The 20,679-nt window shown below is 37.6% G+C and overlaps 1 pseudogene; it reads right to left on the reverse strand.

Moving 5' to 3' along the window:
• Window positions 1–19,612: 19,612 nt before the first annotated feature.
• Window positions 19,613–20,458, reverse strand: LOC103077809 (heterogeneous nuclear ribonucleoprotein D-like pseudogene; annotated as a pseudogene).
• Between the last annotated feature and the right edge of the window lie 221 nt (window positions 20,459–20,679).

The following is a 20,679-nucleotide window of genomic DNA, read 5'->3' on the forward strand; positions in this document are numbered from 1 at the left end:
TAGGCTTATTCTTTAGGGATCTGCTATACATTTTAATAATGTCATATCTTCATTATTGATTGGAGCTCATATCACTAGAAAATGACCCTCCTTGTTTCCTTTAATACATTTTGCTCCTAGTTTTACTTTTATTATATTCATAATGCCATTTCTGACACTTTGCTTTTCAGTTTGATTAATATATCTTTGCAAAGTATGAATTTTAAGTGTATTTAGACATTCTGTTTCTGAGAAGAGAACACACATTAACCAGGTAGCATATTGGTGAGGATGAGTTCATCTTATTCACTCATTGTGTTAGTTTTGTAGTGCTACACAAAAAAGCATCACAAATATTTTAGCTTAAAGCAGCACAAATTTATTAGCTCCTATTTCTGTAGGTCAGAAGTCCAGCAAAGCTCAACTGATTCTCTGTTGAGGGTCTCACAAGACTGAAATCCAAGTGTCTGCTGGGTTGAGTTCTTATCTGGAGGTTCTGGGGTAAAGTCTACTTCCAGGCTTTTTCAGGTTGTTGGTCACATTCATTTCCTTGCAGTTGTAGGACTGAGGTCCCCATTCTCTTTCCAGTTGTCATTTGGGATCCTCTCTTAGTTCCTGAAGGCTTCTGCATTCCTTCCCCATAACCCCCTCCATCTTGACACCAATAATGGCCAAGTCCTTCTCCTGGTTCAAATTCCACTTGCTTTTCTCTTGCTCTGCTGCTATCAGCTGGAGAAAGTTCTCAGCTTTTTATTTTTTTTTTATTTTTATTTATTTATTTATTTATTTATTTTTTTTCCTTGCGTTATGCGGGCCTCTCACTGTTGTGGCCTCTCCCATTTGCGGAGCACAGGCTCCGGACGCGCAGGCTCAGTGGCCATGGCTCACGGGCCCAGCCGCTCCGCGGCATGTGGGATCTTCCCGAAACGGGGCACGAACCCGCGTCTCCTGCATCGGCAGGCGGACTCTCAAGCACTGCGCCACCAGGGAAGCCCAAGTTCTCAGCTTTTAAGAGCACCTGCGATTAGGATAGGCCCACTTAGATAACCTCAACTTTTTAAGAAGCAAGACCCCTACTAAGAGAATGTGGAGCTCTCTATGTTTTGAGGGGAATAGGAATTATGAAAATTCCTGGGATGAGTTTGTTCTCAGTTTTTGTTACAGCACAACATGTAGGGTTGTTGGTGGGGGATAGAGAGCAATAAAAGGATGCAGTGTGGTTGTCCAGCAGAGGAAATGAAGGGTGGGGGGAAGCATGTTGGAAAGTGTGTAGGGGAAAACCACATAAAAACTTTCTACTTTCCACTTCCTTTTCTGCCTTGGTCCAGAGGACAATGTAAACTTGCCTCAAAACCACAGAGCATCTGGTATGGGTGATCCCTTCTTTTTCTTTCTTTCTTTTTTTAAAAAATTTTTTCATTTTATTTTATTTATTTTTTTTATACAGCAGGTTCATATTAGTCATCAATTTTATACACATCTGTGTATACATGTCAATCCCAGTCACCCAGTTCATCACACCACCATCCCCACCCCCCACCCCTGCAGCTTTCCCCCCTTGGTGTCCATACGTTTGTTCTCCACATCTGTGTCTCAATTTCTGCCCTGAAAACTGGTTCATCTGTACCATTTTTCTAGGTTCCACATATATGTGTTAATATACAATATTTGTTTTTCTCTTTCTGACTTACTTCACTCTGTATGACAGTCTCTAGATGGATGATCCCTCCTTGAGACGTGTGTTTCAATTGCTATGGAAAGAGTTGTACTAATTTTTCCTATAGAATCTTACAGTGCCTATTAACCATTGATAGGAAGAGGTGGAAGGTCATTCTTCCAGTCTCATATAACGATAGAGGTATGTCTACAATCTACAAAGTAATAATAGCATCATTTGTTTATCATGACACAGTTCCATTAGGCAAAATATATCGCAGGAAATATCCCAAAGCAGCTTTGGTACTGTGAGTTTAAGTATGGCAATTGCAACAAGAGTACCCCCAAACTTCTTGACTATAAGTTCGAACTATTAGGGCTATTTGTAGACATCAAGAAAGCAACAGCAGACTGATTGGCTTAGTGTCCAGCAATCATGGATGCGGCAGCTATCTTTAAAACAGAACCAGGATCCCTCAAACAGAGACTTCAACTAGAAATCAAATGGCAAATTTATATGCATCTTCCAAAATGGACTGGTCATACTGCATTAGTCTCCTCAGCTCTATAATTTAACAAGCAGTAATGGCATCATCTCTGAATTATAAGCGCTAATAGAAAAAAACAGTGAAGGAAAAAGGAGGGTTTATTTTTGGTTTTGTTTTTTTAATGGAAATGGGTTATATAATCCAAGATAAGTTGGACTCTGTCCTATGACTCTGGTATCTTCAACCCTCTCATTTACTAAATTCCTTCAGAATTGATAGAATCAGTTGATGTACCTTCATTTGTTAAAGACATTGAAAAGGCCAATCCAGTATGTCATGAATAAAGTTATTTAGTCATATCCCATAGGTATGGTTCAAATTTCTGACTTCTCTTTCTGCTTTTGGTTTTTACTTGCCTCCAAATAACATCATTACAGTAAATGTTGAGGTGTTTGTTTTTATCAGCATTCTATTTTCTGTGGCGTTTCATTGCCTATGGATATGAAAAATTAGAGTGTACAATGACTATAAAGATGAAGATGTCTTTCTGTGAATAAAGACAGCAATATAAATTTGAACTGTGACCTTCAGATTTTTATACTTTTCTCTGATGCCTTGCTAAATTATTTTTTGTTCTTAAAATGAGAAAAAGGGGTTTAAATTATTATAAAATGCTTTACTATTTAGACCATATTGAAATGGCATTTTATGACTTTCAGGAGTGGCAGTAAACCACATTTCACTGATCTTGTTTTATAAGTCACAATGCATTTTTAAAGATGAGATACCAATTCACTCTGCCGAATGTAGTTGGTTCTGTAGATGATAAACATCACATGGGAGAGAGCAGGTTCTTTAACTACTCTCACCTTGTTTCAGGAGAATGAGAGAATAAATAACTCATGAAAAAGTAAAATCAGAGGTGTGTATGTTTGTATTCTATGTGTGAGATTAAAAGCATCCAGCATCAACTATAATATTGTAGTAGCAAGCGATCTACTTATTACCTATTTTTCCATGGAATCAAGATAAATGCTCCAAAATATATTTCCATTTCTATATGCTTAATGTCCTCTTACTTCCTCTTTGACTAGGACTTATTTGCTATAAGTGCACAGTGGTTAGTGGTATATGGGCTTCTTTTATGGATGAGGAATGTGCTATATATGCTCCCTAAAGGAGGTTCAAATATCATTTAATCACTGTCAAGAAAAGCCTCAAAATATTATCTAGGCAATCATCCTGTTATCAGGGTAATCTTCTATACTTTCTCAGATACATGATTGTCACCTTGATTTTAGAATTGCCCCCAATAAATCCTAGTGTTCTAAATTCCACACGCAAAATTTCATTAGTAACAAAATGAAACACAGGATCATTTGCCCCTTTTACATACACTGGGCTTGATCCTTTATTGTGCCTGAATTAAGGAGAAGGTGCCTTAAACACTCATGATAACCCAAACCCAGGCAGCACAACTTTCAGGACAGACAAGCACAGGTCACTAAGAATACCATTTTTGCCCCTGACTAGGCATAGGCTGTATCATTTCTTTTTGTAGTTAACTCCATTAAACCCCTGGTGATACTGTTCAGGCCTGGCACATGTAGGTCAGGTGTGTATAATTGTGCTTATTGGGGGTATAGACCCTTGTTCATCCATTCCTCTAGTCATACAATGGCACCAAGCTACCCGAACACACTTACATAACAATTTGTATCCCTATTATCGGGGACAGGGCAGAGATTTATCCCTTTAAGGGGATATTTCAAATGAAGATGCCCTTTTTGATATAATAGATATATGGCTCATTCATGTTAAAATTTGTATTCATTTGGAACTGAGATGCAGGTTCTACCACCATCAGAGTACAGGAGGGCCTTCAAATCTATTTCACAAGATGCAAGAAAGGTAAATATTAACTAACATCAAAAGATTTGCCTCTTCAAGACACTAATTCCAATGTGTGAAAAACCCTGAAAAAATGATGTTAAATCACCTAATGGAATGTAGCTGAAGTAAGGCATAGAGTTTTTGTTTCACCACCATCGTAACAAGTATTCATGGGTGGTTTTCAGCAAAAGAGTGAAAATGAAGCATGCACATGTTAAGGCTTATACATGAAAGGCATCAAAGCATTACATACAGACAAACTAGGGCTACAAATTAAGTTTTGGGGAAAAGAAACAAAATAGTTCTTCATGAACTGATGTTAATTTTCACCCAATATAAACTGATAAGGTATTGTAAATAAGAAGCAGTGATAATTGGAACTATGGCAAGACTGCCATTAAACATAAGAAAAAAGGTAGAGTATGTATTTCTCATGGGCTAGTCCATGTTTATCCATGGAGAATTTGAGTGATTGATACTTATAATTCACAAATCTTAGACCTTGGTTAAATTATCACCCCCCCCAATAGTAATGGCCATGAATTCATTTCCAGGAAGATGCAAAGAAAGTTGGATCCAGACCAGGTCAGGGATGGTGTCTGACCTCCAGCAAGTAGTCATGTCAGTTGTGGAATTAGAACATTGCTAAGAAGCAAACACATTAGTCCAAGTACAGAAGACTAGACTAGAATAAAAAGCTAAGGAAAATATCCTGTCTTACAAAGCCATGTCTCCGTCAGAGTAAGGAGTTTGCTTAGATGAATTTCCTTTAAGCAAAGATTAGGATCAAATTATTAGAAAAAAGTGGCAGGCATGATTGAGACTTTAGCAACAGCAAGATTGAATAAAATGATTGGGAAGTTGAAGAAAATCCATGCAGATGTGTAGAGTACATACTGAACCACTTAGCCAAATCCCGTTTTCTTCTTGGTCTAATGCAATGAACTGTTGCAGATTGAGGAAAAAAGTCAAAAAAGAAAAAAAAAAAAAGAAAAAAATGAATCCTATTGTTTACAAGTAAAACCTTTAGGAAAAAGAAAGATAAGATAAATCAAGTAGAGTTTGATTTAAAAGAAAATCGTCATCGAAAAGCATGTAAAAGTCTACATTCACATGGACCTTATTGAAGACTTAGGATCTTATCCAAGATTTGGGAGCCTGATCTCAAGCAACTACAAGGATAAGAAGGCAACATCAAAGGCATACTAGCAAATGAACATAAATTGCATATACATGGATGTTTAAGTTTTTGACTTCCCACAGTTGAAGTACATCTTATTTTTCACTCTTATATCACTCTAGAGCTCATTCCTCACAGATTACCTTGGTTAGATCACCCAGGTTGCCCCCTACCAGTATGACTACCCCTCCCCCCAAAAAGAAGCATGTTGGACAAACAATGCATGAAGTAAAACCTTTAATAAATTAGATGCCCTTGTAATAGGAAATGGACAACAATAACATGAACAACTTAAGAGGAAGAACTATTGTATATAAAGAGAATAAAAGTTAGTATGGTGTATAAATGGGGTATAGAAGGGAGACTTGAGAAGACAGAAAAGATGTCTGGAAGAGGAGCAATAAGGTTAGAGTCAAAGGAATCTAACAGTAATTCTAGCTTGTCTTCTTTGTTCTATTTTCCTGAGGTTACTTCCTCTACATCAGTTTATGTCTTGAAGTTTTAGTCTTCCTTTTTTTTCTCTTTAGCACAAACTCTTAGGTGAAAGAGAACTAAACCTACCTGATATTTATGTAACCATTGCCTAGCTTCATCATGATCAACAGGCTCCAATACTCCTGTTGAAGCAGTGATTCTCAACCATGGCTCCTCAAAGAAGCACATAGGAGATTTTACATTTGCCTATGTCTGCTCCCAATACAAGAAAATCTCCATTAACTGAGAGGAGCTTAGGGGTTGGTATTTTTTAAAAGCTCTCTAATTATATCTAATGGACATCCAGGGTTGTAAACCAGTGCTAACTCATTTGTTCTAAATTTTTTATGAAGAAATAATACTCTGGGGAACTTGTTAAAAATGTAGATGTCTGAGCCCCAGAATTTCACATCCAGTAGGTCTGAGAAGGAGCCTGGGACTTCACATTTTTAAAAAACACCCAAGTGACAGATGCAGATAGTCCAGGAGCCCATTTTGACAAATCCTGCATTAACCATCTTCTCTGTTTCACATGCTCCCGAAGCTCTAGTTTTCACTACATGATATATGAAATGTGACTATAAAATAAAGGTAATCCATAAGCCCCACTAAAAAATCCTGCCTCATTGCTATGTCTGAGTAAATTGATTTGGGAATTGTCATAGGTGTTGACCATTTAGAATCTTAGGGAATTTTCTACCCATCTTCCTGTTATTTAAGGAGAGGTTCTTAGAAGTGAGACTACATTGATTGGAAGAATGAAAGTTTCTTAGAAGTGAGAATTCAATGACTGTGTTAGTTTTCTATTACTTGTTGACTTGAAACAAATAGACTGCCAGTTATTTCTCTGGCAAAGATGGGTTTATTCCAGATCAGCAGAGAACTGCAGTTGAGAGTCTGCACCATGTTGAGCCACATGCAAGTCCTGGCACGGCAAGGGAAGGAGACTGCTTTTATAGAAAAGAAAAGGAAGCTGGAAGGGCTACAGGAAACAAAGAGTCTGTGGCTTTTCATTGTCTGAGTCCTTGCCAGGAAAGAAGAGTCTTTCCTCTTCCTGTTGGGCTCTGCTATCATCACAAGGTATGAGAGTTTCCCCTTCTGGTCTCCCAGGTCTATTTAATTGAGGTTTCTGTTTATTAATTTTATATACTGCTTAACAAATTACCACAAATTCAGTGCCTTAAAAATAACATATATTTATTATCTCACAGTTTTCATGATTCAGGAATATTGATATGGCCCTAACTGAATCAGAAGACCTCTGATCTTAGTCAAAGTATCAGAGATCTCAGGATATCACGAGGCTGCGCTCTAGGTCTTGACCAGATTGTGTTCATTTCTGGAGGTAACAAGCTGTGATATTGTGATTTATAATTTAAAAAAATATGTGTTTGGTCTCCACTCACTCTTCCTAGCACAGAGCTCCTAAAACGCTTGGAACTTTCTAAATGATGGGAGCCAAAAAGTGTCTTTTGTTATGTTGGTGACTTTTGGAAAGCAGCTAAGAATGGGAGCTGGTTGCCAGGAGAACCAACCCTGTTATTAGAGGGTTCAAACATTCAGTCCCTGCCACTGACCTCCCGGAAGGAGAGAGGGCCTGGAGATTGAGTTCAATCACAGTGGCCAATGGCTTACTCAGTCATGCCTATGTAATGAAGCCTCCATAAAAACCCAACGGGACTGGGTTCAGAGAGCTTCTGGGTTGGTAAACACATGAATATTTGGAGAGAGTGGTGCTCTCAGAGAAGGCATGGAGTTCTGTGCCCTTTCCCCGCACCTTGCCCTATTCATCTCTTCTATCTGGCTGTTCCTAAGTTATATTCTTTTATAATAAAGTGGTAATCTAGTAAGTAAATGTTTCTCTGAGTTCTGTGAACCACTCTAGCAAATTAATCGAACCTAAGGAGAAGGTTATGGGACCCTCTGATTTATAGCCAGTTAGTCAGAAGCACAGGTGACAACCTGGGCTTGCAGTTAGCATCGGAAGTGGGGGAAGTCTTGTAGGACTGAGCCCTTAACCTGTGGAGTCTGACGTTATCTCCAGATAAATAATGTCACAGTTGAGTTGAAGTGTAGGACACCCAGCTGGTGTCAGAGAATTGCTTGGTGTTGTGGGAAATCCCCATCACACATTGGAATTGGTACTAGAATCATTTTACAAACTCATGTGGTTATAGGCAGAAATCTGTTGCTTGCAATTATAGGACTGCAGTTCCCCACTTTCCTGCTCACCATCTGCTGGAGGCCACATTCACCTCCTAGAGGACCCTGCAGTTCCTTGTTACCTTGCTTACAGGCCCCCTCACAACATGGCAGTTTATTTCTTCAAAGCCAGCAGGAAAATACCTCATTCCCGTCAGCTAAAACAGTCTTATATAAAGTAGCATAACACCTTTGCCATATAGCATAACCTAATGAAGGGAGTCCTTTGCCGTACTCTGTTGGCTAGAAGAAAGTCATAGGTTCTGCCAGGTTTCAAGGGGAGGAGATTATACAAAGGCTCGACTCATTGGGGGACATTCTAGAATTCTGCATATGACAATGACTAAATAAAGAAGCATCTTAAGCATCAACTATGCCTTAGAAGGAAACATGGTAAATGGAAAACAAAATCAAGAGGAAGAATTTGAACAATTTTATTACTATGAAAAAATTCAGGAAGAGGAGGGAAAAAACTCCTCAAAATGAATTTCAGAAAGTGTTATTCAAACGGCCAGCTGAGTCATAACTTGATGAAAATATTAAAAATGTATACAGTTTTCTGTTGTGGCAGATATTATCTTTGGGGATTTTTTGACTATATGTAACATCTGTTAATATACTCTATTTAAATTTTACAATGTTGGACAATGACCAGTTGGGTGAGAACTGAGAAGGTTGCCTTTGATGATTCGTATCAGCAATGCTTTTGATTTAATAAGAAATGGTTAGATCACCATCTGCTAGCATTCACAATTTAAAGCAGTAGGAGTTAAAAATTGCACTTGATTTCTGAGGAAGGTTTTTCTGCTTCACTGACTATCAAGAGAATGGATCACTAATAATAACTATTGGTCATAGTACAGACCCAGCCTTAAGTCCTTTCCCATTCAGCAACACCAATGCATTTCATATATGATCTCCAGATTTTATGGAATGAGATGATTGAACAAGTGACCCTCTCTACTATTGTCTAGATACTGCACTTACTGGAAAGGCAATATTAAGCTTGAAAGTAAGTTATCTAAAAATTGAATCCCCATGCTCTTATGTGAAAGGCAGAATGTGAATCACCCATGTTGTAATGGTGGGGTGATTGACACCTTTCTAATATTTTCAACTCGCATCCCTTAGGCTCTCTGTTATATGGTTATATGGTTTGTCTAGCCTCTTAACTTGAAGCATCTTCTATAAAGAAGTAACTATCAGAGAAAGAAGTAAACTTTTTGCATATATATGACATGTGATACATATTACAATCAATTTAAGCAGGTAGTCTGTTAGCTGCCAGGCCTTTTCTACCTGTAAATGTCTCACAGATGTCTTACAAGGTTATGGACATTCAAGGATTCCTAAGCATTAAACTTACTGTGATTTTAATGGGATGCTGTTAGAGAATTTATATTCCATATCACACGATTAAAAGCCCCTTCCTTTGTTTGGCCTTAGGGAAGGTAAAATCAAAGTTAGATTGTTTTCGATGGCTCTTGTATTGAATATATTGAAACCAACTGTCAGATGATGTTATTTGCAATATGACCCTGAATGTGCAGCCCCTAGTTTCTTCTTGTACAATCTGGTTTGAATTCAGAACAGAGTCCTGTGCCTAAACACATGGAAAGAGTTGGCTACTGTCTCATTCTGGCACAATTACAAATTCACTAACTTTAACAAAATGAATGTTTTGCTTTTGTTTTATTTTTTTACACTTAATTAATTTAATTCTGTGAAAGGATTCACATGGCTCAAAAATGAACAACTGTAAACAGTGAAAATTGTCCCTTCCACTCCTGTACCTAGTTCCTACCTCACATTTCACATTTAACCATTGCTAATTTTTTAATTCTATATTTTTCCATGCCACTATGCATTGGCTCAATTTCTGAATTTCCTGTTGCATTGATTTGTCTGTAAGTTCATGTAACAACACGACTGTGTTTTATTTTAGGGCTTTATATTAAATTTTAATACCTAGTAGGGCTGGTTTCTCCTGCTTGCTCTTCTTTTTCAATATTTTATGATTATTATTTGCTTATTTTTCCATATAAACTCTAGAATAAGCATGTCTAGTTAAAATCATGTTGGTATTTTAAATGGATTACATATTTATGAGTTGATTTAGGGAACACTGATATTTTGATGATATTGTCGTTGTCTACAGAAGCATCCTAAAGTCGCGGATGATAGATTTGCTGATAGTGTTAAAGGACAAGTGAAATAAAATTTCCAAGTATCTGGTTTAGGTTTCTGGGCAGATGTGGACTTGCAACCAAACAAGTTATAGAGTATAAAAAATAATCAACACTTTGTATGTATGTGTGTGTGTTGGGGAGGGGAAAAAGTGGGATACTAAATTCACTCAGTTTTTACTTTTATTTGGAAATAATTTCAAACACTGAGACAAGTTACAAGAATAGTATAAGGAATACCTGCATCCCCCTTTCCCCTACTCTCTCTCTCTCTCTCTGTCCTCTGTCTCACACACACATACAAACACACACACACACACACACACACACACACACACACACTTTTTCTGAACCACTGGAAAGTAAATATTTCAGTCTGTATTTGCTAAGAATGAGATGTCCAACTGTGTTCTGACTTTTTCAGTTTATCCAATCATGTATTTTTAGTTGGGAACAGTTCCTCTGCCTTTCTTTGTCTTTTAAGACGTTTACAGCTTTGAAGAAGGCAGGGCTTTAAAAATAATAATCTTCTTCATTTTGAGTTTGCCCCTTGTTTCCTGATGCTTAGATTTGGGTTATGCAACCTGGGGTGGACTACTACATAAATTATATGTCCTTCCTAGAGTGTCACATCCCTAGACACACAATGTACATCTGCACCTTATCAGTGTTGCTAATTTTATCATTTAGATGAAATGTGGCTAATTTCTCAATGGTATAGTTATTATTTTTTTCTTGCAAATAATTGGTAATCTGTGGGAAGATATTTTAAGACCATGAAAATATCCTACTCCTGCCTGATCAAGCTGGCCCTTCCAGATTTAGTACCCATTGATAATTTTTGCCTGTATCAATCTTTAGTATGATGGCTGCAAATGGTGATTTTTCTAACTGTAGCAATCCCTGTAACTTTATCAGGGATTATCCCAGTCTTCATCTGTTTATTTATTATTATGATAATGCTACTTATTTCTTCAGTGGTTTGTAATCCAGTGATGAATTCATTTTAGTCATAATGTTGGGGTGCCTCTGTGGGAACTGTGCTTCTGTTTCCTTCCTATTAACTTTCTTTCTTTCTACACACACATCCTCTCTCTCACACACACAGACTCCTAGTCCAGAACTCTGTTTACAGAAGTCACTTACTAAAGACTGAATAAATGCCCAAATGGCTTGAGGGTTCTGGCAATGACATTTGTAGCTTCAGGCCATAGACATGGTGGAGGTACCCTCTGTGGATAACTGTAGTCACCACCAAAATAAAGCATTGGAAGTTTAATATGGCCTTGTGATAATTGTTTAGAACAGTGTTTATGGAGAAGCAACATTTTTATTTTAAGTATACTTCAAAGGCTATCTTTATGAATGACCCAAATTGTAGCATGTAATTAATTGTGCATTTACCTAAAACCTCAAAACTGAATCTTTGTTCATACTGTGTATGAAATGTCACATAGCTAAGTTTGGTTTCAGTTTCTTTTACTACTCTGTAGTGTCTAATGCTCCTTCTATTGCAATATTGTTTTTTAATGTAAAACTTACTCTGATTCTCATTTCCCACCTGAATCTCCCTGGTTTGTTTCCCCCATGGTACTCTCTAAAGCAACAGGAACAGATAATACTTTTCCTGATAACCTCAAAGTCCATATAGGACCTTGGCTTTGAAGACAGCACATTGTTGGTGGATAAAAAGCAAGTCTCTCTTTTCAGTTCATTTTCAAGAATATGAGTTTTTCCTAGATCATAGACATTACTTGCACAGGTTCTTGAGAGTTCAGAAGTCCTCTAGGAAACTCTGTGTTTATGAATATGTATATACAAACACACATCTCTCTATGCCTTGCTATATATCTGTTCACGTAGGATACACACAGATATGGGGTTTTTTTCCCTCCATCTACTTCATTTGTTATTTCCAAGGTGACTCAGTGGCAGAAGGAGTATTTCAGCTTCAATTAAGTCCCCCTTTGTTTTTGGTTATAGCATTTCCCCTCTTCTATCCTAGCACAGTTTGTGGGGGAAGGTGTTCTCTAAAGACATTAGCTGTTGGTAGTTGTTGTCTTAAGAGATTTCCGAGTCCCTGTTCAGGGATTTTAATTCACTCTGTCTCTAGCTTCTAAAACTAGCCTCTCCTGACATTTTTTGTGTTCTGTATTTCACTGACGAAACATCATCTAATCCAATATCTGCTGCAAACTTCAGGTTTGGAATAAAGCTTTTGATACACACATACACAAGCGCACACATAGGTGGAGGTAGTTTTAAAAAATTACCTGGAGGGCTTTCCCGGTGGCGCAGTGGTTGAGAGTCCACCTGCCAATGCAGGGGACACTGGTTCGTGCCACGGTCTGGGAAAATCCCACATGCTGTGGAGCGGCTGGGCCTGTGAGCCATGGCTACTGAGCCTGCAAGTCCGGAGCCTGTGCTTCGCAATGGGAGAGGCCACAACAGTGAGAGGCCCGCATACCACACACACACACACAAAATTACCTGGCAAAAAAATTCTTAGCTTTGGGTCCAGCTTGATGTAAACACAGATTAATGTGGTTTAAGAGTCACCTCTTTATAAATAGGTGGGAATACCAGTTAGGAATAACATATAAGCTGGTATAGTTGGTGATGACATTATTCTAGACAGTTTTTACCATCATTATTTTAAGATATAGCGAAAAGGTAAAGATACTCAATAAACAGGCTCACATATCAGAATTAGGGATGCAACATCAAGAAAAAAGTTCAATTTGCTCTCTCTCCCTCCAACTTTTCACAGATTTGCTCTCCATTTTCCATTTATATTTTGGGAATATTTGAAAATATTTGACAAAGCTTAAAGATGAAGTTTCCTAATACCAGACAAAAGGATTAGTCTCTTTAAACCTAATTTTGGTGCTGTGTCCCCCCTCTTTTTTTTTCTTTATACCAACACAACACGTTTTTCTATAGTATATTTTTGGTCAGTTGAGCATTCAGGACCAAACATCAAGAGTACTGTATCATCTTTTTTTCTCGGAACTTAATTCTTTTTCATAGAAAAACTGAGTGTCATGGCAGTTTCACCATTTGAAAATGTATCCTTTACTTACATTTCAAAGTAGTTTCTTGTTCTCCAATTTATTTTTACTCTTGTTACCACTGCCATCTCACCTTCTGTCCTAACCACTTTATGTTTAATCTATATGTTTCTGGACTTTATTATCTTTACTTGAATATGTTTTCTTAGAAGACCTTGAAAGTGTTAGTCTGACTTAGTTTGCATGTGATGTTATGCTGAGAGAGGCAGTGTCATCCAGGAAAAAGCATACAGGCCCTGGAGAATTAGAAAGAGCTGCATTCACAGCCTGAGCCTGCCACTGACTAGCTGTGTTTTTATATACAAATAACTATGGTTTCATTATTTACATAGTATAAACAATTATATATTTCTTCAAATAGTCATTGTGTAGGTTAAACTAAATAAGATAACACATGAAAACATCCAGTGCAGGTCTGGCAAATAGGCAGTACTTGGAATATGGTAGTTACTATTATTTTTATTATTACTGTTGTTTTTTGTTTGGGGGGGGGCGTTCTTTTTGTTTGTTTTTTAGATTGTGAGACTAGGGAGAACGAATCAATCAGCCTACTCTACTGCTTGATATAAGGCGTGGCAAACAGATTTCAATTTTGTCCCTGATTGCCTCCAAGGGCTAGGAAACTTACTCAAATCTTTCTTTCTCTCTGTATGGAAGAAAAACTCATCTACATAGAGAGTAGGGATGGCTATTAGCTGATTAGTTTTCTCCAGAGATGTTGACCTTACAGTAATCTGTAAATACTAGGTGGTAGTGGTTATTTATTTTTTTCAAATGAAATCTTTTTTAAGGTTTTAATAATCAGTTACAAGTCCTGTGTGTTCATGTGACTGTATAAATGTAATTACAAAAGTGAATTTCAGCCGAAAAATTTTGGAGACAGTTACCATGTGTCTTTTCCCTTTAAGTAATATATGCTTATCGTTTTATTTTTTTAGGTGCCTTTTTAGCACTTCTGTGACAACCCTTCCCCCAAGCAAATCAGGGAGTATCAAAGAACAGTGGGAGCTATTAAAAATGGTATTCTGGAACATCATTCAGATTCCCTTAGGGAACCATTTTGACATTTTATCGGACTGTGTCTAGTAGTCTGCAGAGCTTTTACTTATATTTAAGACTCAAAATCCATAAACATCAATTGTATTTTTTGTTGTATTTGCATTTCTATAGATCCTTTAATATATTTTATATCATAGTTCTTTTACAGACCAATGAATTCTATAGTTTTATAGCAAGGACTATAGCTAGCAAAATTGACAGCTATTATTTATGAAAGTCCCCGTTTCATACACTTCTGCATGTAAGAAAAAATGTTGCAGATTATAGAAAAGTGTAAATGGAGAGGAATTAATTAACACCTATCAGTTACTGTCTTTCAATGTCAACAGTGATTGTAAAACATATTATACTGAATAAATGGATATTAAGGGATTTTTATCAACTCAGGAAACCAACTACATTCATCTCAAGTATCATCACATCAGAGCTCCCTTCCATAGTATGAGGATAGGCTTTTGACTACAATATATTTCTAGAAGTGGCAAACATTTATTCACAACTTGGACCCTTGGCTATATAAGGGATGCTTGAAAGCTATGTATCACTAAAAAGGATTCTAAGCAACCATTAACATAAAATATAGAATCTTGTCTGTACTTCAGGGCTAGTTTCACAGCAGACATTTGGGAAGTTTTACCATGTATTTGTAAGAATACAGATTGTAGAATTAGCAAGTGAGAAATCTAATGATTGTGGGAAAGGAAAAAAAAGAGACAATTTATAGAAAATGTAATTTATTCCATAAATTAGAAGTTTTACTATTTTCTAAGCTCAATTCCATCTCCAAGGTCCATCTTTTTAAAAAATATTGCATGCCTTACAATACTACTGTATCATAGTGTGTTAACTAGCAGAGGGGTCTCCTCTACTTCTCTGAAAAGAGATGTTTGATCTTTCATATAACTTAAATTCAATGGAAATATGCTTCAAGGACTACTATAAAATTTTTTAACTGATGCTGTCTTATAAAGTTGAGGATCTTTGGGGTATAAATGAGGTAAAAACTGACTGGTTCAGGGCTTCCCTGGTGGCGCAGTGGTTGGGAGTCTGCCTGCCGATTCAGGGGACACAGGTTTGTGTCCCGATTCGGGAAGATCCCACATGCAATGGAGCGGCTGGGCCCGTGGGCCATGGCTGCTGAGCCTGCGCGTCCGGAGCCTGTGCTCCGCAACGGGAGAGGCCACAACAGTGAGAGGCCCGCGTACCGAAAAAAAAAACCAAAAAAAAAACCTGACTGGTTCATGTGAATATTAACCCTATAGTCATAAAGCCCTAGAGTTGAATGAGCTCTTCATATGACACTTATCACAGAATTAAGAATCTGAAGGTTAAAAGGTTTCTGCCATAAACTGAATGTGTTCCCCCTCAAATTCATTTATTGAGACCTAATCCCCAGTGTTGATGGAATTTGAAGGTGGGGTCTTTGGGGGGTGATTAGATCATGAGGGCAGAGCCCTCAGGAGTGGGATTAGTACCTTTATAAAAGAGACCTTAGTAAGATCCCTTAACCCTTCTGCCATGTGAGGACAGTGACAAGATAGACAGCTTTGAACCAGGAAGCCAGTGCCAGACACCAAGTCTGCCAGCATCTTGATCTTGGACTTCTATTTAGTTATATCCATGGGATTCATCATTAGAATCCAAGTGAGGAGCTTTACAGAATAGATTCCTGGCTCCAAACCAGACCTACTGAATAAAGTTTTCCAGGAGTTATAGAGTGCAGGAATTTTTTTCCAGTGCCTTCTAAGGAATTCTTATGACAAGCCAGGTTTGAGAACCATGGATTTAGACCAAAGACAATAGAGTTTTATCTCTAAGTATATTCAGAAATGGGGATTCCACTAAGTCCATAGATAATATGTATTTGGAATTAGTTACAGTGTCATGACATAATTTTAAATGTCTTTTTCCTGATAAACAAAACTATAGATTCCAGCTTGACTCACCTCAGAAACTGCATCTAGCTTTGCTCGCTTTTCTTTAGGAGCTACTCAAAATGTTAAAGGGTTGTGTTTAATTATCCCTCAGGCAGATTTTCTCTATAATAACCCAGTCCCCTTAAAAATTTCTCTTATAAGTCCTATTTTCTCACTCTTTAACAGCTTTTGCTCTTCTCAAAAATCTAGTTTCCTCAAATATGGAGATGTAAACACCAGTAGCATACAAACTCTGAGGAGAATAAAGTTGACTAATAACTAGTCTTACTAGAATATCCATTTCTAATGTCAGGAATTTAAACTTGGCTGTTTCAATTTGGGTCAGCCATTAGGGCTTATAATTATTGCTACATAAGCATTTCTACAGTCAATCCAGACCTAATGAAAATATGACTTAGCCATTATCCTAAGAACCATAACAAACTCTTGAACTGGGACTTTCACATCTTATTTTTTTTTTAAGATAGCATCTAAATACATACATATACATAAACACATGCATAGCCGTCTGAGGGTTAATAGAACCACTGTGATCAGAAATAGTTGATTTGACATAACTCTGACATTGCATAACCTAATTTCTAACAACTAAATTAACATCCTTGAACTAAGCATAAGACCCCCACATGAAAAATAATGAATTTTAGCTAATTTGCTGAACTTACATGCTGAAATCTGAAGCAATCCCTACTTGTTTTCTACTGAATTTTTTAACCTTAATCAACAAATGAACCAGCTGGAACTGGAAAAAATAAATTTATATAATTTCTAAAACTGAAATATCAAAACATCTGCTACACTGATTCTGAATTGGCTGAAACTTTATTTAGTTTAATTCCTTAGTTCAAAAAGCCAAATGTGGATATAGCTATATTTTGTCTGGCTTAATAGACAAGTTAATTCTCAGTGGGACCAGGAACAAAAGCTCTTAATCAAAATCACCTAGCTTCATCAAGTTAACTCTGGTAAATTAAAGCCAATTCCTCCTAAATACTTTCTGTTGGAGGAATCTGTACGTTTGTCCTTGGTCTTGGATACATACAGACAGACAGATTCATGATTTCAACTATTGCATAATACCATTTAGTTTTGTGAATTTTCTTATTAGCCTACCTGGGGATTCTCTTTTACTTTGTGGCAACAGAGCATACCTATTTTTATAGAGTTTTCTAAAAAGAATACATTATGTGGAACAATATTTAAATTAACTCGATTGATCTCCTGGTATTTTCAAACTGCAGTTTGATATAATATACTGTAGTACCAAAGGGCAATAAGCATCAGAATCTCCATTGCAAGCCTATTCTGGAGTGTGTGTGTGTGTGTGTGTGTGTGTGTGTGTGTGTGTATAACACCTGATTTCTGTACAGTTATTTCAACTTTTCAAAACAGTTTCACATCTATTATTCCATTTAATCTCCATATTTTAAGTGTATTTACATATTATATATTTAAAATTCCTCCACTATCAAAGGAATACAACTTGCTCAGATATTTAAATAATAAACATTTCCTACTAAAAATGAAAATAATTACCTCATGTTTTCTTTATGTTGCCTCCTCCTGTTTCTTTCTCTTATTCATAATACTGTATCTGCTTCTCAGTTTTGCTCCTCTGTCATTATTCAATATTTGTTTTTAAGTTCCTACTCTGTGCAAGAGCTATAGTTTGCTATCAAGCTATCTAGCTTGCTAGATGCTAAGGAGAATACAGAAAAGAGTGCAATATATTTAGCCTGAGGATATTTGTATTCTAGTAAGGAGAGTAAATACATATGATTCTTTCTAAGTAAAATTGACTTCCTCCTCACACTTTTTTTTTTTTTTTTTTTTGCGGTACACGGGCCTCTCACTGTTGTGTCCTCTCCCGTTGCGGAGCACAGGCTCCGGACATGCAGGCTCAGCGGCCATGGCTCACGGGCCCAGCCGCTCCGCGGCATGTGGGATCTTCGCGGACCGGGACACGAACCTGTGTCCCCTGCATTGGCAGGCAGACTCAACCACTGCGCCACCAGGGAAGCCCCCTCCTCACATTTTAAATTTAGTCCCACCAGAATCTTGGTTTCATGTCTGTCTTTCCTTCTCCACAATGAGTTACCTGAAGGCAGAGATTGAGTCTCATTGATTTTCGAATCCTAGCATGGAGCTCAGTGTTAGGCATGTATATTTGTTGTTTCATGTAACTCCCTGTTTTAAATCCTTTAATTTCTCCTTATTGACTTAAAGATAGAATTCAACCTCTTAGCATGTAATGTAGGCCCTTTGTAATTTAGGTCTGCAGTATCCTATATGATAGCCACTAGCCACAGGTATTGAGCACTTGAAATGTAGCTAGTCTGAACTGAGATGTGCTGTAAAAATAAAATACACACTAGATTTCAATGTCTTAGTACCAAAGCAATGATGTAAAAAGTCTCATGAATAGTTATCTTGATATCTTGAAATGAAATTTTGTTTATATTAAATAAAGTTTATTATTAAAATGAATTTCATCTTTTTTTGCTTTTAAAAAATGTGATTAGAAAATTTTAAATTACATATGTGGCTTGCATGAGATTCTGGCAGACATGCTCAAGTCCCCTGCCCACCTCCTTTTCCTTATTTTCCACATGCACTTTGTTTCCGCCCTTAAAAACTTTCTTTGCTCTCTTCCAAAATTGTGTGCTCAGTTCCTGCTTCAATTCCTTTGCATGTCTGTTTGGTATTCTCTCTCTTCTTAGCACAGTCCATTGGCAAAGGCCTATCTACTGCACTCCACCTTGGACCACTCCCTCTCAAGACCTGTTTTATATGCCCTGTGTCTGTAATACCACATCATCCTTCACAAAGCCTTATTTAGGATTTACCACACTATATTGTGTTTCCTGGTTTACTTCTGCCTCTTTTAACACTGGGGCTGATTCTCTCTGAATCTCCTGCTTTGAATATACTTTCTGTTTTAGAATAACTCTTAATGTTTGTTGAATGAAAGAAGGACCTGGTTGAATAGCAAATCTAAAGGGAAACTTTAAGGTCTGAATGTGGATGATAGTTCTAACCCAAAACCACCACCCTAGACCGAAAAACAAACAAAAGAAAGGACCCCAAATTCCCCCACTCCTCTCACCGAAAAAAACAAAACAAAATACCAACACAGAACAGAAGCCACTATAGAGGTGCATATAAAGCTAGTAAACATTTATTTTTTGAGAAAACATTAACTTTCATAAAATAAAAGTCTCAAATCCTTGTGTTATCTTCTTGTTGCTCCAATGTCAAAAGGTTATGGAAAATAAAAACTGGTTCTTATCAACAGCTGGAAACAGTTTCAAAAGTTAGTGACAACGTCCTACTAAACAGTCATTCAGTCATTTCTTATTTCAGTAACATAACTCTTTCTTTTGAGGATAAAAGTGGCTCTGTGGTGGCTTCATTCTTCGCCTTCAGAACAGCTGGTAAATCCTTGGTAAGCAGTACCAAAGGGAGCCGCTTCGTTTACTTGCACATTTTAATTAGTAAATGCAGTTACACACCCATGGATCCCATAGTTACAGCCAAGCAAATAATCTCCACCATAGGTATTACAAGTTGGCTGATTATTGTAGGCATTAGGGAAATTGCCATACATTTGATCAGAAAAATAAAACCCTTCATTACTGGTTGAGAAGGGAACAGGCATAAAAGCAGTAGAAAGGCTTCTGCCACCGCCGCCTCCAACTGCCCCGCAAATATTTGGGTCTGCACCAAAAGCATTTGGGTTTGCTCCGCAAGGACTTGGGTTTGCCTGGGAGCTTCTTCCTCCCCAGTAGTTGCCTAGCCTGGCAAATGGAACATCTCTTCCTCCTCTGCGTTGTGACTTGAAATATTCTTTCGAGAGTGCAATTTTTATTTCACACCACCCAGAGTCAGTCAGATGGTACCTGGCTTCTAACAGCCTTCTCACTGGTTTTTCATCAGTATATGTGACAAAACAGAAAGCTCGTCTTTTGTTTGTTCCTGTATACACTGGAAGCTCAATATTCTCAATCACACCAAATGCCCCAAAATACTCTCTGATTTTTTCTTCAGACATATGAGGATTTAACCCTCCGACAAAAACTTTTCTTGGCAGAGATTTAAATTCTATGGCTTTAGCCCTTTTAAGATCGATTGTTTTGCCATCCAGTTTGTGCTCTTTGACTTGGAGCACCTTTTCAACGGTGGCATGATCTTTAAAAAGTACAAATCCAAACCCCCTGGGAACACCACCGTCTGGATGGGTTTTAATAGTAAAGTCTATTATCTCGCCAAATTGGGCCAAGTATTCAAGAAGAGCTTGCTTACTGGTATCGTGGGGTATTCCGCCGATGAACATTTTTCTGGCGTCATTGAGATTCTTGGTGACTTTGATTAGGAGTCCCTCAGGGAGCTCGTGTCTGTTGTCCATTTTGCTTATCTCAAAGCTGTTGGCATCCACCGAAGAGAGGCTGGCGGCGGCGAGGTGTAGTCGGCGGTAAGCTGGCTGGCTCCGGCTCAACTGACAGAGATGGGGAATATGGGAATTGGCCGGCGAGGTGACGCGAGAAGTACGTGGTG

This window comes from Lipotes vexillifer, unplaced genomic scaffold (assembly GCF_000442215.2).
Source record: "Lipotes vexillifer unplaced genomic scaffold, Lipotes_vexillifer_v1.1 scaffold8, whole genome shotgun sequence".
NCBI lineage: Eukaryota > Metazoa > Chordata > Mammalia > Artiodactyla > Lipotidae > Lipotes > Lipotes vexillifer.